We start from the raw sequence: 9,928 nt of genomic DNA, 5'->3' as shown, positions 1-9,928 counted from the left end.
AGGGGGAACAGTCTCTATTCTGCTCTGTGTCAGTGTGTATCAGGGATCATTAGGACAGGTGTCAATCCATATCTGCCAAGTGACCCTATGTAGGGGGAACAGTCTCTATTCTGCTCTGTGTCAGTGTGTATCAGGGATCATTAGGACAGGTGTCAATCCATATCTGCCAAGTGACCCTATGTAGGAGGAACAGTCTCTATTCTGCTCTGTGTCAGTGTGTATCAGGTATCATTAGGACAGGTGTCAATCCATATCTGCCAAGTGACCCTATGTAGGAGGAACAGTCCCTATTCTGCTCTGTGTCAGTGTGTATCAGGGATCATTAGGACAGGTGTCAATCCATATCTGCCAAGTGACCCTATGTAGGAGGAACAGTCCCTATTCTGCTCTGTGTCAGTGTGTATCAGGGATCATTAGAATAGGTGTCAATCCATATCTGCCAAGTGAGCCTATGTAGGGGGAACAGTCTCTATTCTGCTCTGTGTCAGTGTGTATCAGGGATCATTAGGACAGGTGTCAATCCATATCTGCCAAGTGACCCTATGTAGGAGGAACAGTCTCTATTCTGCTCTGTGTCAGTGTGTATCAGGGATCATTAGGATAGGTGTCAATCCATATCTGCCAAGTGACCCTATGTAGGAGGAACAGTCCCTATTCTGCTCTGTGTCAGTGTGTATCAGGGATCATTAGGACAGGTGTCAATCCATATCTGCCAAGTGACCCTATGTAGGAGGAACAGTCCCTATTCTGCTCTGTGTCAGTGTGTATTAGGGATCATTAGGATAGGTGTCAATCCATATCTGCCAAGTGACCCTATGTAGGGGGAACAGTCTCTATTCTGCTCTGTGTCAGTGTGTATCAGGGATCATTAGGATAGGTGTCAATCCATATCTGCCAAGTGACCCTATGTAGGAGGAACAGTCTCTATTCTGCTCTGTGTCAGTGTGTATCAGGGATCATTAGGATAGGTGTCAATCCATATCTGCCAAGTGACCCTATGTAGGAGGAACAGTCCCTATTCTGCTCTGTGTCAGTGTGTATCAGGGATCATTAGGACAGGTGTCAATCCATATCTGCCAAGTGACCCTATGTAGGAGGAACAGTCCCTATTCTGCTCTGTGTCAGTGTGTATCAGGGATCATTAGGATAGGTGTCAATCCATATCTGCCAAGTGACCCTATGTAGGGGAAACAGTCTCTATTCTGCTCTGTGTCAGTGTGTATCAGGGATCATTAGGATAGGTGTCAATCCATATCTGCCAAGTGACCCTATGTAGGAGGAACAGTCCCTATTCTGCTCTGTGTCAGTGTGTATCAGGGATCATTAGGATAGGTGTCAATCCATATCTGCCAAGTGACCCTATGTAGGGGGAACAGTCTCTATTCTGCTCTGTGTCAGTGTGTATCAGGGCTGGGCTTTGAGGACAGGTGTCAATGTTAGGTGATGTCTGCCCTTTATGGATTAAAAGCAGACTCTGCATCAACTGTGCAATTTTCCATGGGAGTTTTGCCATGGATCCCTGTAGCGGAGAGCCGATCTTGCACAGCTATTCTCCACTAGAGATTCCAGTGAGGCTCAGGAACAAGGTGATGTTAAGTCCATAGGCAAGGTTTCCAGCAGGTAAAGTAATACAGCAGTATCCCCATCGCAATCCCAATAACTGGACGACACACAGTTTCAGGAGTAGACTGACAAGCTTTATTCCACAGTTCCTTATAAAGCCCTCTCCCATGCAAGGGAGGAGGTTCTAACACTTAAGACATTATCCAATCTCTAAGTAGTAACCTCCCACAGATCTCCTCCCCTCCTCTAGCATCATAATCCCCTTATTGTGTACACAGTTTTCCCCGAGTTTTGGATGTACCCTAAATACTTGGGGTACATCCACAAATCCAACATCCCCAGATAGCTCTATTCTGGGGGACCAACATACTTAAAAATTAGCCCATTCGGATGAATGGTTCGTGAGATATGGGGTTCCAAAGATTTGACCGACCGCATGGGTAAAGTATCCGAAAACAGTTCCATGCATTTTGGCCCTGCGGTCGGTCACAAACAAGGGAATGAAAACAGGCGAATTGCCTGTGTTATAGAGCCTGGAGAGGGTTTGAATGAATTTCCTTGTTTATGGGGCTCTTTCTACCGAACGGCGGGTCATTCGGTAGTTTCCATACGAATTTCTGGAAGTATGGAGGTCTCAGCGGTGTTTGCCTAGTCAAGTGTCCGATTTTAGTTCCAGACACTCGACGGCAAAACACCGCTGTTCGGTAGTTTAAGATGGCCGCCGCCACGTGTTTGTTTCCCGAATGGCGGCCACCCAGAGGACAAAGACCACACTGCACTGATTGCCAATTACCTGTTTGCAACATTGTTGCAAACGGTAATTGGAGGCACACTCATTCCTGGGTGGTCTGGTTGTTCGGTAGTTTCATTCCCTTGTTTTATTTGAATGATTCTACCGAACAACTAGAGGAATACAATTCTTTACATACATTTAACTGTCATTATACCCGGATACCATGCTTTCTATACATGTACATATACATTAAACCAGCCATATGACCAAATACACTTATTCTCATACATGTCGTGGGACAGCCCGGTACCAATCCGCTACAATCCCCCTCTGGCATGCCACAGTCCAGGTGTTAGTCCCCTTGAAACAACTTTTCCATCACTATTGTGGCCAGAAAGAGTCCCTGTTGTTTTTAAAATTCGCCTGCCCATTGAAGTCAATGGCGGTTCGCGCGGTTCGCCGGTTCGCGAACATTTGCAGAAGTTCGCGTTCACCGTTCGCGAACCGAAAATTCCGGGTTCGCGACAACACTAATCAGCTTCTTCGTAAAAAATTTCAACTGGATAGTCTTCCTTATATATCACTTTTATTTTGAATAATTAGCTTAATTGAATTAATCATATACATTAATCTCCTCTTGTGAAAATTTTGTCTCAAGCAAATATTTATATACAAATATATTAGTGTATTAATATATTGCCGTATATTCAGAGGTACTCACAGTTTTATTTATAGCTGTTTAGGAGATTACTGAGGATTTTTTTCCTTTCTTTTTTTTCTTTTCTTTTCTTCTTGTTTGTTTGAAAGGAAACCTCTCTTGTTTCCTGTGTAAGAAAAATAAGCCCTTAGTGATTCTCTTTTTCGTCAAAGCCCGTCAATATGTATCAGTATGCACTTCGAACATCAAGCGCCACTGTATTGCCTCACACTAACTCTCCATTTCACTTCATCGGATTATCCCCCAACAGCCAGCCAGATAGTAATCACGGAGCGGCATGGTTAGCTCGTCTCTGCGTTCATTCTCCTCATCTTCGTTCCTGACCCGCCCACCTCTAGCACGTGTGGCGTCTCACGTCATCACGTACCAGCTCGCGTCCGCGAAAGTGAAAGTGAACTCTGCGACACTTTCAATATATATCTATTGGAAAGTTGCTCACACAAGTCAATGTTTAATCCAAAGCTACATTTGGTATGCAGCATATTACGTTATGTTACTGAATAACCTGTCCCTCTCTCCACAGTTCATGACTCATGCCATCCAAACTGTTCTCGGTCATCAATTTATAACAGATTTTGACACGAAGATGACTACCGAATGGATACAATTCCTTAATGAGGTTTCTCTTGTCCTGTCTGGGTCTGGAAAGAAGTGACCAAGTACAGTAACTGAACATAGAGATGTAATCTGTTGTATGAAGATCCAATATCTCTCTATGACAAGCTAATCTGAAAACTCAATTCCTATTTCTCATGATTACACACAAAATAAAGCCTGAATGGAAGGCCTGGTCTTATCGGAGTAGTGTGTATTCATTTTATTTTGTCACCTTTCTGTTTCTAGGGAAGTCTGAGGAATAATCAAAAGGGAAGATATAGTGCCAGGAAAACATAGCTCTCTATCTGGTGTCCCCCACACGGTGCAGAAGTTGATAAGGAAAAGAAAAACCCTTATATGATTTACCGGAGTCCAACACCAATGTCTCTCTGTGCTGGCTTTGGCTCAGCCTCTGCTTCTCCCCACTGACATCAGCCAGCAGGGGGAAACCTAATGCACAGGCAATTAGGGTATTCCCCATAGGAAAGCATTATACCCCTATGGGGTTTTAGCTGATGCTGGACGTCCCAATGCATAGCGAGAGACCTCTAGCAAAAGTTAGGTGACCAAAAGTTGCCTATTGACCCAGAAGTCTGTCTAGTGGCTGTCTAATAGACAGCCACTCGAGGATGAATTAACCATCAAAGGTAATTATTGCAGTTTCTTTAAAACCTCTGGCAACAATAAGTACAAATACACCTGTGCGTAGATACACACTCAGTGGTTAATAGGTGAAAAACACACAAAAAATTACCCTTTGTTATATAGTATTGTAGAAGAAAGGACTCCTCATATCCTCATAACAAATATAGACAAAATACCAAAACGGCAATCTACAATACAATAATAGAGGCAGACATAGGGCAATATTGTTTGCAAAAAGATATGAATTTTGAAATAAATGTTGATTGCACTCACAAACCCAGTTTGATTGTAGGCATATCGTAATAAATAGGTATTTTTGGGGGATCATTTTCTCCAGATCAAGGGCACCGCAATGGGCACCAAGTTTGCACCGAGCTATGCCAACGTGTTTGTGGACCATTGGGAAAGGTCATCTATTTGGTCCAACAACCCATTCGGTGCAAACTTGGTGCTCTGGAGAAGGTACATCGATGATGTCCTGATGATCTGGCAGGGCCCTATGGATCTTCTCCACGATTTCTTCAAATATGTCAACTGTAATTCCTTGTCTTTGGTTTTTACCCCTAAGATAGGGGTCCACAATATCGATTTCCTTGATCTGTCGATATATATCGAAGATCAGGAGATCAAAACCAAGACATTCTTTAAGACTATTGACTCCAATAGTTTTATCGATACCAAGAGTGGGCACCATCCGAATTTGCTTAAGGGGGTCCCCAAAGGCCAATTCGTTAGGTTGCGCAGAAATTGTACCGATTTAGATTCTTTTTTCATACAATCAGAGATCCTTAAAAAACGTTTTCTGGAGAAAGGCTACTCCCCTGAATTTATAAATTCAGAGATCGATCGGGTTGGGAGAATTCATCGTAGTGACCTACTCCAGAATAAGAAAAAAGATGTCACTATCAGAAACCCAATCTTTGATTTTTCTTTCAATACTCAGTATAATGGAAAGGCTTTCGACATACAAAGAATAATTAAAAAACATTGGGGTTTACTAGTTGAGGACGAATTTTTAAGCAAACAAATCCCACCGTTCCCTAAAGTTATTTTTAGAAAAGGTACCAACTTAAAACAGATTTTGGCCCCCAGCACCTTTCGATCTGGGAAAGATCAAACCAAACACATGGGAGGTTTTTACACGTGTGGAAACTGTAAAAGCTGTGGTCATAAATTTAGTACCACTAAGGATTTTGTAAGCACCCAGACACAAGTTAAATTTAAAATCAAAAGTAAAGTGTCCTGTTCCTCTACCCACGTGGTGTATCTACTTACCTGTGGGTGTGGGATGCAGTATGTGGGGAGGACGGGGAGGAAACTAAAAGTTAGATTCCAAGAACACAGAAACAATATAAGAAAAGGTATGTTAACACATTCGGTGCCAGTACATTGTAACAACTGTTACCTGTTTAATTTTAACACCTTGAAATGTGCAGGTATAGAGCAAGTAATCCTTAATGAAAGAGGTGGTGACCTTATGATGGCCCTAAGGAAGAGAGAGGGCTATTGGATCCACACATTAAAAACTCTGAAACCAAATGGGTTAAATGTGGATTTTGATTTGATATGTTTTTTATGAATTTTGTGATTTTTACCACTTCTCTTATGTTTCTTTTTTGTGCTTTTACAATTTAGATTTATTTATCATTTTATTGCATATTAACTTTAACTCTTGGTTTGGGATATGTTAATCCAGCCATTAATGCACATATTTGTTGTTTTTTTTCATTAATATTATCTTGGGGACTTTGTTTGCTCGTTTACGAGCATTGGAACGCAAGTGGAACCCATGTTTTTGCTGTTTAGCGAAACGAAAATCAGAACGAGGCTTGGTTGGCAATTCCGGAGCGTAATTTGGACGTAACCGGAAGTGCGCCGGAGTCCGGACCCGGAGGTATGGCGCACAGCTGATCGCTTCGCGCCAAAGTCGGATTTAAAAGAAGAGAATTGGGACTTTACTTCATGCCTGCATGAGGATAAGACTCCAGCAGATGCCCCTGAGGAAGTTCAAACGTTGAACGAAACGCGTAGGGCTACAGTGTTCAGAGTATTTGTCTTTTTTTTTTTTTAAATTGTTTTTATTTGGTGATTTATTTGACTTCTCCTGCTCCTGTGGATCTTGTGACAAGAGACCTCCACCTGAGTTGTGATGTGCCTATTTTACACTTCTGTTTTGTAAGTGTTACTATTAATAAACGTGTTAACTTTTACTGAGATACTCTGCACTATTATTCTCTCTCTTTTTCTTATATGTACCACTGATGTTCCAAAGTCCTGAAGCTGTTATACCTATTTATTACGATATGCCTACAATCAAACTGGGTTTGTGAGTGCAATCAACATTTATTTCAAAATTCATATCTTTTTGCAAACAATATTGCCCTATGTCTGCCTCTATTATTGTATTGTAGATTGCCGTTTTGGTATTTTGTCTATCTTTAAAACCTCTGCAGGGTTAAGTGGTCTGGGTGCCCATAGTGTCCCATTACAACTTACAGTCCATTTGATGTTAAGTTTCGTTGAAGCAGGAGCTCCAGATCTTGTCTGTCAACTACTTGTTACATAACTCTATGAATATAAAGCTGTGCCGACAATGTTGCTGCTGATTAACCCCTTACACGTGTGACATGTCATGATTCCCTTTTATTCCAGAAGTTTGGTCCTTAAGGGGTGAAACACTAATGTAGAACCAACAAGTAACATCTCACCCAAGGCTGGCTAAGTGCCAACCACCTCCAGCGTCTATGCAGGAAGAGGTTCAGATCTTGGCATAATCTTCAAAAGATGGGAAAAGATACATATTTGTGATATTACAAAGTGTTACAAAGTGTTAGGTTACACTTTACTGGCTACTGTAAAAGCCGAATGATTAAAAGCAGTCTTTTGTCAGTGACACAAATTATGTACGGGGCATTAATAAAGGTGTGGCTTTTTTGGGGGGTTTTCCCCTCCTTTGAATATTAAATTAACTGTATTCCTAAAACTAGTGGTGTGAGCGCTGAATGCATTAGGTGCTCACCATAGGAAAGCCTATCCTGTGGGGGATTTGAAGATGTCAGAATTTCTCATGTAAAGCGTCAGGATGTCCGTGTCGTTTCAGAGTAAAATTCCATGCAAGTGTCTCTAGTGGCTGTCTGGTAGACCAGCACTAGACATTTTTAAACCTGCAATATAAACATTGCAGGGTTAAGGGAACAGGAGCATTGCACTCAGGACACCTCGATGGGATGAAATGGTCTGGGTGTCTATAGGGACCGATTTATTTTTCACATATAAAGAATATATAAATTCACACTTTTATTCCTTGGACACGACAGTTCCTGGATCTTCATTCTACCATTGCATAACTTCTTGTAACTTTCTATAACGAGTGCTAACTTGAAGGGAAACTTAACAAGTTTTCAGTTGTATAATAAAGGTGTTGGTTTCTATATTTGACCTAATTATTCACACAATGTGAAAACACAATCTTTATTCAACAACAAAACAGAAAACAAACCCTGCCTGGAAGGGACAGGTGTTCATAAAAATATTTTCATTAATTACAGTAAAATAATAATGGATTCAATGTAATATAGCCTGGTTTAAAGAAATGAAAACATTCAAGAAATGGTAGTATATCTAATATAAATATTTTTGTAGGTATAAAAAAAAAAAACATGTCATGCAGGATCGTTTACCATAAAGTCTTGAGAAAAACTACAGCTAGTGCACTAAAATCAACAAATACAAATGGATTTAAATATCTTGTATTTCCTTCAAATTCCCAGGCTGTGCTAAATCTGATGTGAATTCACCAAAACCAGGAAGTTACTAATATGCAAAATTAGACAAGGCAATAAATGCTTTTTACTGAATAATAATAGATTCAACATAATAGAGAACAATTATTCAACATAATAGAGAACAAAAATAAACAAACCCCGAACCTTCACAAATATATCACAATCTTAAATTCTTCTATAAAGTGTCCTTGGGTTTGGTGCTTCTCCATAGAATATGACAAGACAGAAGAATCATATTAATATAGTAAATACAATGCCACAGTTTAGTAAAAACAAACAAAAAAAAAAAATTAGGAAAAGACTCACATTTGGTGGAGCTTAGTGTAAGCGCAAAAACATACAGCAGTATTAAGTCTCCCTATGGATATACAGTCAGCAATTATCTTCCACATACTCCACATGAATCAAAAACAGAACACATAAAGTACCATGTAGTGTAATATCTTCAGTATGTGAATAAAATGGGTCACTCCTTAGTATAGAGCTGCTTGAAGGTTCATGCATGCAGTAGTAGAGTATAGTAACAGTGCAGTTATTTCCATGCCACCATACATATGTCAGACACAGAGAAAATGTTCAGTGCTCACTGTATATAGATAATAGTATGGATTCATAAAAAATACTACTTACAGTGTTTGGAGCACTATCGATGCTCAATCAAATCAGCGAGGGTGGTATCATCCACACCAAGGATAATAATTTGTAAAGTCCAAATGTAGAGGTTATTAAAACCCACTGAATAACAAGTATCAGGCAGGATGTTATCTAAAACCAATTTATTCAAGCAATATAAAAAAATACAAATAAATATACTAAATATAATGGCACACGCTTTTCATCACGCAGAGCCTTTTTCAAGTGCATAGTTTACACCAATATACACCCCTTTTAATAGGTTAGTGAATATTAGAATTTCTATAAAAAATTACAACACTGTCACGTAGCTATCTTTAAAAAAACAATATACAATACTATTGTTATTTAGTATAACAGCTTAATGTAATTGTTCTTGTGAGTATAGCCAGTCCTTGCAGGATTTTTAATGTAAGCACTGCGTTTTCATAGAAAAGACAGTATTTACATTGCTGCCTAGGAAGACCTCTAATGGCCACTTTTTAGATGGACACTATCGGTGCTTCCTAGGTCCGTATTGCACAATGTGACCATGAACTTTCCTCATAGAGATGCATTGATTCAATCAGCAGATGTTGATTGGTGCAGCATGGCGTTTTGCATTGGATTTTCTGAGATCATTTCTCAGCCAAAGGGGTGGAGTGGTGGAGCCAACCGCGTTGAGACCAGCGCGGCACAGAAAGAAAGTTGGGAAACAAAGTAAAAACACTTTCTAAAAGGGAAACAAGGGGGCCGAGAACTTAGACTGTGCTTTTACAACTATAATCAGGGAGATCAGGCAAAACAGGTGGTTACTGTGTATAGTGCGCTTGCAGAAAAGCTACACACTCCAGTGGGTTTCTCTTACTCCCAATCAGGGAGATCAGATCTACCATGTTTACAGGGACACGTATTTATGAAAAAGCATGAAAAGGGTTGCCCTGCAGTGTGTATAGTGCATATTCTGCATTATTGTCTAATGTCCTAATAGCAGGATTGTGCATTGCCTAATTGCTTAATCTAATACACATTTTCTGAATTCTACATACTCCAGTGATCCCTTTTCATGTGCTGCCCATCAATATATATGAGTTCGTATTCCTGACACTATAGTGTTCCTTTAAAGCAGATTTCAGGGTTTTGTTGGATACAGAGTGACCAGGACTGAGCATTTGACTTAGCTCTAACCCTGATACAGTTCTGTAGTGCAGGATTTTAACAGATATGTTGGAAATATATAACAAGTTCTATGATGTTATAATTATTTCTCACTCT

The sequence above is a fragment of the Pelobates fuscus genome, chromosome 2 (assembly GCF_036172605.1).
Source record: "Pelobates fuscus isolate aPelFus1 chromosome 2, aPelFus1.pri, whole genome shotgun sequence".
Classification (NCBI taxonomy): Eukaryota; Metazoa; Chordata; class Amphibia; order Anura; family Pelobatidae; genus Pelobates; species Pelobates fuscus.
Note: the sequence above shows the minus strand (reverse complement) of the source record.